General features: G+C 42.7%; 1 protein-coding gene, 1 non-coding gene and 1 pseudogene across 2 annotated transcripts in view; 2 read left to right on the top strand and 1 right to left on the bottom strand.

Moving 5' to 3' along the window:
- The window catches only part of LOC138441134 (large ribosomal subunit protein uL16-like), a 790,661-nt gene that overhangs the window by 516,163 nt on the left and 261,887 nt on the right, over positions 1–12,611 (top strand). The window lies entirely within an intron of this gene.
- LOC138441562 (large ribosomal subunit protein uL24 pseudogene) overlaps positions 1–12,611 on the top strand; it is an 80,244-nt pseudogene that overhangs the window by 41,672 nt on the left and 25,961 nt on the right.
- LOC138441886 (U6 spliceosomal RNA) lies at positions 8,477–8,583 on the bottom strand. Its single transcript, XR_011257461.1, has one exon. It is a non-coding gene; the product is annotated as a U6 spliceosomal RNA (small nuclear RNA).

The following is a 12,611-nucleotide window of genomic DNA, read 5'->3' as shown; positions in this document are numbered from 1 at the left end:
ACCCTGCTTATTTAACTTCTATGCAGAGTACATCATGAGAAACACTGGGCTGGATGAAGCACAAGCTGGAATCAAGATTGCTGGGAGAAGTATCAATAACCTCAGATATGTAGATAACACCACCCTTATGGCAGAAAGTGAAGAGGAACTAAAAACCCTCTTGATGAAAGTGAAAGAGGAGAGTGAAAATGTTGGCTTAAAACTCAACATTCAGAAAACTAAGATCATGGCATCTGGTCCCATCACTTCATGGGAAATAGATGGGGAAACAGTGGAAACAGTGTCAGACTTTTTTGGGCTCCAAAATCACTGCGATGGTGATTGCAGCCATGAAATTAAAAGACGCTTGCTCCTTGGGAGAAAAGCTATGGCCAACCTAGACAGCATACCAAAAAGCAGAGACATTACTTTGCCAACAAAGGTCCATCTAGTCAAGGCTATGGATTTTCCAGTAGTCACGTATGGATGTGAGAGTTGGACTATGAAGAAAGCTCAGCACCTAAGAATCAATGCTTTTGAACTGTGGTGTTGGAGAAGACTCTTGAGAGTCCCTTGGACTGCAAGGAGATCCAACCCAGCTATCCTAAAGGAAATCAGTCCTGAATATCATTGCAAGGACTTATGCTGAAGCTGGAAGTCCAATACTTTGGCCACCTGAAGCAAAGAACTGACTCACTGTAAAAGACCCTGACACTGGGAATGATTGAAGGAAGGAGGAGAAGGCGACGACAGAGGATGAGGTGGTTGGATGGCATCACTGATTCGATCGACATGAGTTTGAGTAAGCTCCAGGAGCTGGTGATGGACAGGGAAGCCTGGCGTGCTGCAGTTCACGGGGTCACAAAGAGTTGGACACAAGTGAGCAACTGAACTGACTGAATCTACAGATCTTATTAAAACCTTTCCAGTTGTTGGAATAATGGCTTTTATTTACTAACTTATTTTAATAAAAAAGACTGCCTCCTGTCTTTATTCGAAGCGCGTGGTGTTATGTGGTGTTTGCAGACCCAGTCATTGGAGCATGTGAACTTGGCTGCTCTGTGGCTGTTGGATCTTACTTCCCCAACCAGGGATGGAAACCAGTTCCCCTGCATTGCATGGCAGATTCTTAACTACTGGACCACCGGGGAAGTCCCTGAATAATGGCTTTTAGAGCGAGAGAAAATCCTAGATCATGTATCGCTCTCAGTTGCTAGGTCTATTTAGACTCTTAGAATCAGAAAAAAATTCTTTCTTTCCTTTCATGATAAAACTTTTGAAGGATTCTAGTCATTTACTGTACAGGGTGTCCTTCAGTTTCGGTTTGCCTGGTACCTCCTTGTCGACTACACAAAGATGTACAACTTGAGAGCTGTGAGTTAAGTTTTATTTGGAGCAAAATGAGGATGGCAGCTTGGGAGGCAGCATCTCAGATAGCTCTGAGAGACTGCTCGAAAGCGGCAGTGGGTAAAATTCAATATATAAGGTTTTGGTGAAAGGAGAGTTCAATACCATGAAGCACCTATTTTACAAAAGGCTTTTTTTGTTAGTAGTGAGGATCTGATGTCACCAAGAAGGGATTTAGTGCTTCTCTTTATATGAGGAGATGCAAGGATTGAGATCATGAAATCTGTTCCTAAAAACATCCAAATATCTAAAGACCTGTCCCACCAGATTGCTTGGAGCACAGGGTGCCTCAGTTCACCTGAACTCCCTCAGGGGTTGCTGAAGGTCAACAGCTATTGTAGCATGGGGTTCAGTCTCCATAGAGGCAGATGGCAAATGCCTTTGTTGTTCAGTCCTTGGCAATGCTCTTGATAAGTGCCACTTTTTAGTTGACATTCTCGTGATTAAAATCATACTAGGTACTTTGGGCAGAAAGAAATTCCATATATTCCTCAGTGCACTATCAGCACATGATGTCAACTTGTTCCCTATCTCGTGAATTTAACTGCAATCTCTGGATAAAAAGTTGTTTGGCAGTTTTCTCCGCTGTAAGGGGACTAATTTTCTCTGAGTAATTAAGAATATTGTGGGGAATACTGTGTCTCAACCGCCAAGCTGGAGCTCCTCTGGTCCAGGTGGTAAGCTTCAGGGTGTGTAGGGGCTGGGCCTCGCAGCTCACTTGCTCCTCCACCCCTCCTACCTTGCTCCTAAAGTCTATGCCTCAGGCCCGTGTCCAAGGTCTCAGCCTGGCCAAACCTTCCCCGCAGGCTGCACCCTTGGGATCCACCTCCTTCCTCAGTTTTCAAGGTGCTCTGTTTCCTGGCCTGGGCCATGATTTGTCTTTTTGTGAATGACTGCATAATGGTGACCCCACTTCTTGGGGTCAGAACAACGTTTTATTTATTTTGGTGTTTTGGAATGTGTTAATAAGTTACTTTTTTCAAAGGTTGGAAAGGTAAGGAGAAATACTGGGCCTCTGGGTTCAGTTTAGTCACTCAGTCATGTCTGACTCTTTGCGACCCCAAGGACTGCAGCACACCAGGCCTCCCTGTCCATCACCAACTACTGGAGCTCACTCAAACTCATGTCCATCGAGTCAGCGATGCTATCCAACCATCTCATCCTCTGTTGTCCCCTTCTCCTCCTGATTTTACTCTTCTCCAGCATCAGGGCGTTTTCCAATGAGTTGGTTCTTCACATGAGATGGCCAAAGTACTGGAGTTCCAGCTTTAGCATAAGTCCTTCCAATGATTTTCAGGACTGATTTTCTTTAGGATGGACTGGTTGGATCTCTTCACAGTCCAAGGGACTCTCAAGAGTCTTTTCCAACACCACAGTTCAAAAGCTTCAATTCTTCAGCACCCAGGTTTCTTTATAGTCCAACTCTCACAACCATACATGACTATTGGAAAAACCATAGCTTTGACTAGACGAACATTTGTTGGCAAAGTAATGTCTCTGCTTTTTAATATGATGTCTAGGTTGGTCATAATTTTTCTCCCAAGGAGCAAGCGTCTTTTAATTTCATGGCTGCAGTCACCATCTGCAGTGACTTTGGAGCCCCCCAAAATCAAGTCAGCCACTGTTTCCACTGTTTCCCTATCTATTTGCCAGGAAGTGATGGGACCAGATGGCATGATGTTAGTTTTCTAAATGTTGAATTTTTAGCCAACATTTTCATTATCTCACTTTTATCAAGAGGCTCTTTAGTTCTTCTTGGCTTTCTGCTATAAGGGTGGTGTCATCTGCATATCTGGGGCTATTGATATTTCTCCCAGCAATCTTGAATCCAGCTTGTGTTTCATCAGCCCAGCATTTCTCATGATGTACTCTGCTTATAAGTTAAAGAAGCAGGGTGACAATATACAGCCTTAACGTACTTCTTTTCCTACTTGGAACCAATCTGTTGTTCCATGTCCAGTTCTAACTGTTGCTTCCTGACTTGTACACAGATTTTTCAAGAGGCAGGTCAGGTGGTCTAGTATTCCCATCTCTTTCAAAATTTTCCAATTTGTCGTGATCCACACAGTCAAGGCTTTGGCATAATCAATAAAGTAGAAATAGATGTTTTTCTGGAACTCTTCCTTTTTTGATGATCCAAGCGATATTGGCAATTTGACCTCTGGTTCCTCTGCCTTTTCTAAAACCAGTTTGAACATCACGTTCACGTACTGCTGAAGCCTGGCTTGGAGAATTTTGAGCATTACTTTACTAGCATGTTCCCTTGGTATCTCTAATATTCTTGAAGAAATCTCTAGTCTTTCCCATTCTGTTGCTTTCCTCCATTTCTTTGCATTGATCGCTGAGGCTTTCTTATGTCTCCTTGCTATTCTTTGGAGCTCTGCATTCAGATGGTTTTATCTTTCCTTTTCTCCTTTGCTTTTTGCTTCTCTTCTTTTCACAGCTATTTGTAAGGCCTCCTCAGAGAGCCATTTTGCTTTTTTGCATTTCTTTTCCTTGGGGATGGTCTTGATCCCTGTCTCCTGTACAATGTCATGAACCTCTGTCCATAGTTCATCAGGGACTCTGTCTATCAGATCTAGTCCTTTAAATCTATTTCTCACTTCCACTGTATAATCATAAAGGATTTTATTTAGGTCATACCTGGATAGTCTAGTGCTTTCCCCCACTTTCTTCAATTTAAGTCTGAATTTGCCAATGAGCAGTTCATGATCTGAGCCACAGTCAGCTCCTGGTCTTGTTTTTGTTGACTGTATAGAGCTTCTCCATCTTTGGCTGCAAAGCATATAATCAGTCTGCTTTTGGTGTTGACCATCTGGTGATGTCCATGTGTAGAGTCTTCTCTTGTGTTGTTGGAAGAGGGTGTTTGCTATGACCAGTGTTTCTCTTGGCAAAACTCTATTAGCCTTTGCCTGCTTCATTCCGTGTTCCTAGGCCAAATTTGCCTGTTACTCCAGGTGTTTCTTGACTTCCTACTTTTGCATTCCAGTCCCCTACAATGAAAAAGACATCTTTTTTGGGTGTTAGTTCTAAAAGGTCTTGTAGGTCTTCATAGAACCATTCAACTTCAGCTTCTTCAGCGTTACTGGATGGGGCATAGGCTTGGGTCACCGTGATATTGAATGGTTTGCCTTGGGAATGAACAGAGATCATTCTGTTGTTTTTGAGATTGCATCCAAGTACTGCATTTCAGACTCTTTTGTTGACCATGATGGCTACTTGACTTCTTCTAAGGGATTCCTGCCCAAAGTAGTAGATATAACGGTCATCTGAGTTAAATTCACCCATTCCAGTCCATTTTAGTTTGCTGATTCCTACAATGTCTATGTTCACTCTTGCTGTCTCCTGTTTGACCACTTACAATTTGCCTTCAGAAAATTAGAGATACCAAGGGAACATTTCATGCAAAGATGGGCTCAATAAAGGACAGAAATTGTATGGACCTAACAGAAGCAGAAGATATTAAGAAGAGGTGGGAAGAATACATAGAAGCACTGTACAAAAAAGATCTTCACAACCAAGATAATCATGATGATGTGATCACTTACCTAGAGCCAGACATCCTGGAATGTGAAGTCAAGTGGGCCTTAGAAAGCATCACTATGAACAAAGCCAGTGGTGGTGACGGAATTCCAATTGAGCTACTTAAAATCCTAAAAGATGATGCCGTGAAACTGCTGCACTCAATATGCCAGGAAATTTGGAAAATTCAGCAGTGGCCGCAGGACTGGAAAAGGTCAGTTTTCATTCCAATCCCAAACAAAGGCAATGCCAAAGAATGCTCAAACTACCACACAATTGCACTCATCTCACACGTTAGTAAAGTAATGCTCAACATTCTCCAAGCCAGGCTTCAGCAGTATGTGAACCATGAACTTCCACATGGTCAAGCTGGTTTTAGAAAAGGCAAAGGAACCAGAGATCAAATTGCCAACATCCACTGGATCATTGGAAAACCAAGAGAGTTCCAGAAAAACATCTATTTCTGCTTTCTTGACTATGCCAAAGCCTTTGACTGTGTGGATCACAATAAACTGTGGAAAATTCTTTAAGAGATGGGAATACTAGACCACCTCAGCTGCTTCTTGAGAAACCTATGTGCAGGTCAGGAAGCAACTTTAGAACTGGACATGGAACAACAGACTGGTTCCAAATAGGAACCAACAAGGCTCTATATTGTCACCCTGCTTCTTTAACTTATATACACAGTACATCATGAGAAACGCTGGGCTGGAAGAAGCATAGGCTGGAATCAAGATTGCTGGGAGAAATATTAATAACCTCAGATATGCAGATGACACCACCCTTATGGCAGAAAGTGAAGAGGAACTAAAAAGCCTCTTGATGAAATTGAAAGAGGAAAGTGAAAAAGTTGGCTTAAAGCTCAACATTTAGAGAACTAAGATCATGGCATCTGGTCCCATCATCATGGGAGATAGATGGGGAAACAGTGGAAACAATTTCAGACTTTATTTTTTGGGGCTCCAAAATCACTGCAGATGGTGATCGCAGCCATGAAATTAAAAGACGCTTACTCCTTGGAAGGAAAGTTATGGCCAACCTAGAGAGCATATTGAAAAGCAGAGATATTACTTTGCCAGCAAAGGTCTGTCTAGTCAAAGTTATGGTTTTTCCAGTGGTCATGTATGGATGTGAGAGTTGGACTGTGAAGAAAGCTGAGCACTAAAGAATTTATGCTTTTGAACTGTGGTATTGGAGAAGACTCTTGAGAGTCCCTTGGACTACAAGGAGATCCAACCAGTCCATTCTAAAGGAGATCAGTCCTGGGTGTTCATTGGAAGCCCTGATGCTAAAGCTGAAACTCCAAATCTTTGGCCACCTCATGTGAAGAGTTGACTCATTGGAAAAGACTTTGATGCTGGGAGGGATTGGGGGCAGGAGGAGAAGGGGACGACAGAGGATGACATGGCTGGATGGCATCACTCACTTGATGGACGTGAATCTGAGTGAACTCTGGGAGTTGGTGATGGACAGGGAGGCCTGGCGTGCTGCAATTCATGGGGTTGCAAAGAGTCGGACACGACTGAGTGACTGAACTGAGCTGAACTGAGCGACTGAACTGAACTTACTAGTATGTGAGATGAGTGCAGTTGTGCGGTAGTTTGAGCATTCTTGGGCATTGCCTTTCTTTGGGATTGGAATGAAAACTGACCTTTTCCAGTCCTGTGGCCACTGCTGAATTTTCCTAGTTTGCTGGCATATTGAGTGCAGCACTTTCACAGCATCATCTTTCAGGATTTGAAATAGCTCCACTGGAATTCCATCACCTCCACTCACTTTGTTTGTAGTGGTGCTTCCTAAGGACCACTTGACTTCACATTTCAGGATATCTGACTCTAGGTGAGTGATCACACCATTGTGATTATCTGGGTCATAAAGATTTTTTTGTACAGTTCTTCTATGTATTCTTGCCACTTCTTCTTAACATCTTCTGCTTCTGTTAGGTCCATACCATTTCTCTCCTTTATGGTGCCCATCTTTGCAAGAAATGTTCCTTTGGTATCTGTAATTTTCTTGAAGAGATCTCTAGTCTTCCCATTCTATTGTTTTCCTTTATTTCTTTGCACTTATCACTGAGGAAGGCTTTTTTACCCCTCCTTGCTATTCTTTGGAACTCTGCATTCAAATGGGTATATCTTTCTTTTTCTCTTTTGCTTTTGTCTAACTCAATAAAACTATGAGCCATGCTGTGTAGGGCCACCCCAGATGGATGGGTCATGGCGGAGAGTTCTGACAAGATGTGGTCCACTGGAGAAGGGAATGGCAAACCACTTCAGTATTCTTGCCTTGAGAACCCCATGAACAGTATTAAAAGGCAAAAAGCTAGGACACTGAATGATGAACTCCCCTTGTCAGTAGGTGCCCAATATGCTACTGGAGATCAGTGGAGAAATAACTCCAGACAGAATGAAGGGATGGAGCCAAGGCAAAAACAATACCCCGCTGTGGATGTGCCTGGTGATAGAAGCAAGGTCCGATGCTGTAAAGAGCAATATTGCATAGGAACCTGCAATGTTAGGTCCATGAATCAAGGCAAATTGGAAGTGGTCAAACAGGAGATGGCAAGAGTGAATGTCGACATTTCAGGAATCAGCGAACTAAAATGGACTGGAATGGATGAATTTAACTCAGATGACCATTAAATCTACTACCGTGGGCAAGAATCCCTGAGAAGAAATGGAGTAGCCATCATAGTGAACAAGAGTCCGAAATGCTGTACTTGGATGCAATCTCAAAAATGACAGAATGATCTCTGTTCATTTCCAAGGCAAACCATTCAATATCATGGTAATACAAGTCTATGCCCTGACCACTAATGCTGAATAAGCTGAAGTTGAACAGTTCTATGAAGACCTACAAGGCCTTCCAGAACTAACACTCAAAAAAGATGTCCTTTTCATTATAGGTGACTGGAATGCAAAAGTAGGAAGTCAGGAAATACCTGGAATAACAGGCAAATTTGGCCTTGGAGTACAGAATGAAACAGGGCAAAGGCTAATAGAGCTTTGTCAAGAGAAAGCACTGGTCGTAGCAAACACCCTCTTCCAACAACACAGGCAAAGACTGTACACATGAACATTGCCAGATGGTCAACATCGAAACCAGATTGATCATATCTTTGCAGCCAAAAGTGGAGAAGCTCTATACAGTCAGCAAAAACGAGACCGGGAGCTGACTGTGGCTCAGATCATGAACTCCTTGTTGTCAAGCTCAGATTTAAATTGAAGAAAGTAGGGAAAACCACTAGATCATTCAGGTATGACCTAAATCAAATCCCTTATGATTATACAGTGGAAGTGAGATAGAGATTTAAGGGACTAGAGACAGAGTCCCTGATGAACTATGGACAGAGGTTCGTGACATTGTACAGGAGACAGGGATTCAGACCATCCCCAAGAAAAAGAAATGGAAAAAAGCAAAATGGCTGTCTGGGGAGGCCTTACAAATAGCTTTGAAAAGAAGAGAAGCGAAAGACTCTGGTCTTTAAACTTAACTGATGATGAAATGTGAAAGCAGCTCTTTTGAAAGATAATAAAGATGTAAATAATTCTTCTTCTTTTTTTTTTTTTTTAATATGGACTGCTTCATCAATTTGCATCTCATCCTCGTGCGCAGGGGCCATGCTAATCTTGTTGGTATTGTTCTAATTTTAGTATATGTGCTACCAAAGTGCACACAGCTCTTGCTTGTAAATAAACCAATTTACTTCTTGTGGAGACCCAAGTGACCAGATATTTCCAACAGGGAATTTTATTTTTTTACAAAGGCAGAGAGAGGTTAAAAGATCCCCAAGACAAAGAAGAGCTGGGGCTGTAAACTTAAGATTCTGAGTCCAGGACTTCCTCATGGTGCCAAATTCATTTCGGTCTGGCCCAGCCCTTTACAGGTATTCCCTGGTGGCTCAGAGGGTAAAGAATCTGTCTGCAATGCGGGAAATCTGGGTTCTATCCCTAAGGTGGGAAGATCCACTGTAAGAGGGCATGACAACTTATTCCAGTATTCTTGCCTGGAGAATCCCATGCACTGAGGAGCCATGGGTCCACAATAGTCCATGGGTCCCAATATAGTCCATGGATCACAAAAAGTCAGACTAATCACATCCCTTTACAGACACAAAGCAGGATGGACAAATTTCAGGACTCTAAAAGATTTTAACAGCAAATTGTGGTTGCTCCAGACCATCTTTTTTCTAATTGAGGTGAAATTCACATAGCCTAAACTTAATGATTTATGATTTTGAAGTATATAATCCAGGGGGCGCTTGCTGTACTAGGTTTTTGTTTCTTGTTTTCTTATTTTAAAATTTTACATATGAGATTCCATTAGACCTGGTCTCACTTAAACTGCAGATGAAGAGTTATTTTCAGAGGCAGATGAGTGAAAGCTTGTGCAGAGAAGGAATGCAAACCGTCATTCCCTCACACAAACTACAGAGCAGGAGAGACGCTGAGTTAAACTGTCCAGTGGATACTTGCCAAACGCAATAAATAAGTCACTCCTTCTAGGGCACTATTTTATTATGGTTTATATTGTCATTTTATTTTCCCTACTATGCCTTAGATGCAAAAAGAACAGGAAAAAGCCTAACAGCTTTGATGACAATTTTGGTTTGACTATCTTCCATTTAAAGAGCCTGGGGGTGGTGACTATTTAGGAAGCCCTGTGGAGGTGGGCGGGGCTGACTCTCTTCCGGTCAATGCAGTTTCAGTCGGTTCCACCTCTCACTGGAGACTTTCCTCCACGTCCCCACCCCCACCCCTATTCCCCTCCCCCAACACCCTGGGGTTCACTTTGGGGGCTATTCTTCCGGTTCCAGGTGCAGAGTCCTGAGTTTTTGAGTGGTCTTTTAATACATTAATACTTTGTTTAGGCACTACAGTTTGACTGAATACTGAAATCTCTCTGTATTTGCCAAAATTACTACTTTTTCTTTAATTCAATAAATATGTGTTGCAGTATGTCTCAAGTTGTTTCCCTGTGCATGAAATTTGTCTGTATGATGTGGAATCTAAAGTTTAAGTCTATACAGTTCTTACTCCCTTTGAAAACTCAATTCTAATAGTAAAGATAAAAAGGATATGTTCATTTGACAAGTATTTATTTATTGAGCTTCCTAATAGCCCTCATGATGGTAGGTGCTAGGGGATGCAAAGATGAATTGGATGATGTTCTAACACTCAAAGACTCCTTCACAGCATGATGAGAATTGGCAGTTCAGGCTGACAATTAGACTTGTTTCTGAACTCAGAAGATCCCTAGGACATGTTTGAATTTCTCATTTAAGCCAGGGAGGGTGTGAGCTTTTAAGACATCTTCACAAAAAGGTAAGCCTAAGAATTCATTTACTATCTCATAAACAATTACTTGAGGATTAAAGAACTTTAATGAATTGGTGGGAGGGGGTTAAGGTCAATAAAAGGATGTTCTAGTTAGGGACAGATTGGAACTCCAACTCAAGTCACCATGCCTAATCTTACCCAACACTGTCCCCAGGTTTAAACCATTTATTTTGGGCAAAATGGAGATCAGATAAGTTTTGTGATGCCTACTTGTGCCCTCAATAGAGATTTTCAAGTTTGGCAAGATCTTGCTGCTTCCAGAAGCAGGGGGTGGACCTGGGAGGAGCAGAACCATACACTCAGTTTTCACGATAGAGATCCTGAAGAAGAATCCAGAGGTGCTTGCTTTGATATTAGTGTAATTGGAAACACACCCTAAATGTTAGACAAAACCTAAATGGTTGCTTTCATCTGAACTCCAGAAGAATGAAAGACTCTGGGTTAAGTACACTGCCCACTCCCACACTAAACATATGCACCTATTAGGCTCTCCCAGGGCTTTCCCTGCGGCTCAGCTGGTAAAGAATCCCTCTGCAACGCGGGAGACCTGGGTTCCACCCCTGGGTTGGAAAGATCCCCTGGAGAAGGGAAAGGCTACCCACTCCAGTATTCTGGCCTGCAGAATTCCATGGACTGTCCATGGGGTCATAAGGAGTCGGACAGGACTGAGCAACTTTCACTTTTCAGAGTTAACTGAACCTGTGAGACAATATAATCCAGTCCAGTGAATGTGGTGGAATAGGATACTATGTATTTGTTGAGACTTCTGCTCTGTTTCCTGCTTTTTAAACTTTTTCAAAACCTCATTGCCATAAAATGACTTGCTGCTGCTGCTAAGTCTCTTCAATCGTGTCCGACTCTGCGACCCCATAGATGGCAGCCCACCAGGCTCCCCCGTCCCTGGGATTCTCCAGGCAAGAACACTGGAGTGGGTTGCCATTTCCTTCTCCAGTGCATGAAAGTGAAAGGTGAAAGTGAAGTCGCTCAGTTGTCTCCGACTCTTAGCAACCCCATGGACTGCAGCCTACCAGTCTCCTCTATCCATGGGATTTTCCAGGCAAGAGTACTGGAGTGGGGTGCCATTGCCTTCTCCGATAAAATGACTTAGCACTTTTAAATCCTGAGTAGATAAGCAAAGACATTTATACCTGGTGCTTAAGCCAAAATGAAGACTCTCCTTTGGTTATAGAAGTTGAATGGCTTTTAATGATAGTTCACAAATAGTCTTCTGGGGGGTGCTGGGATTCTAAAAGAAAGTCTAAAGCACTTTTTTAAAGTTAGTGTACAAATTAATAAACCCCACATTTCCCTACAAATTCCTTAAGTTATTTTCTCTTATACTGCTCTGGTGCTGTTTAGTCACTAAGTCATGTCTGATTCTTCTGCGACCCCATGGACTGGAACTCACCAGGCTTCTCTGTCCATGGGATTCTCCAGGCAAGCATACTGGAGTGGGTTGCTATTTCCTCCTCCAGGGGATCTTCCTGACCCAGGGATCAAACTCATGTTGTGTGCATTGCAGGCGAATTCTTTATCACTGAGTCACCCTGCTTTAACCATACTGTTTTAACCTACTTCAGATAATTCTAAACATGCCAGCTGAGGTTGTTTGGGGTTCTTCATAAAGGACAGTGTCAGGTGGAAGATAAGTCTGTGATCTTAATCCTACCAGAAACCATAAATTCCATGTTAGTATGGAAATAAAGTCATATTAAGCATGTGTGTTGTGTTACAGTTTTCTCTGCTTACAAGTGAATGAAAACAAAGAGAACTTGAGCAAAAAACTGAAGGGTGGAGGCCCTTGTAGGAGAATAGTCAAGCACGGCCTTGAGTGCAGGGGAGAGTGGGCAGCAAGCCTTGCAGTGGCACAACCAGGGCATCCCTGGGGACCTCAGTGAACCCAGACACGGTCAGGGACTTTCTCCTTAGAGGGCTTGCTGCTTCAAATACTTCTTGGTCAAAAGGTACCTCCTGGGGAACAGAAACCACTTGTCCCTCTTTGTTCAGGGTTCTGCTCTGGATTGGTCAGCCATTCTTGTGGGACAGAACCGTGCACCAGAAAGGAGACTTAGGAGAACCCACCCATCTGGGAACACTAGGAAGTTCTTAAGGAGAAGTGAGGAGGGAGGAGGCTGGCGGTGAGGGGAGTGGTTCACTGCCTACCACACATTGCCTTTAATATAATAACCACGTGTTACAATTAAAGTCAAGCTTTGTTTATTTTCCATAGTACAGCAATGAACACATTGTTGTGTTCCTTCCTAATACTCTATTTCCAAGATTTAAAAAAATTAAGGCTTGGTGCTGTGATATGAGTCAGAGGCATGACCAAAGGGAAAATAGAGGATGAGCCTAGCATCTTAA

The sequence above is a fragment of the Ovis canadensis genome, chromosome 5 (assembly GCF_042477335.2).
Source record: "Ovis canadensis isolate MfBH-ARS-UI-01 breed Bighorn chromosome 5, ARS-UI_OviCan_v2, whole genome shotgun sequence".
NCBI classification, from domain to species: Eukaryota; Metazoa; Chordata; class Mammalia; order Artiodactyla; family Bovidae; genus Ovis; species Ovis canadensis.
Note: the sequence above shows the minus strand (reverse complement) of the source record. Positions and strands in the feature narration are given on the sequence as shown.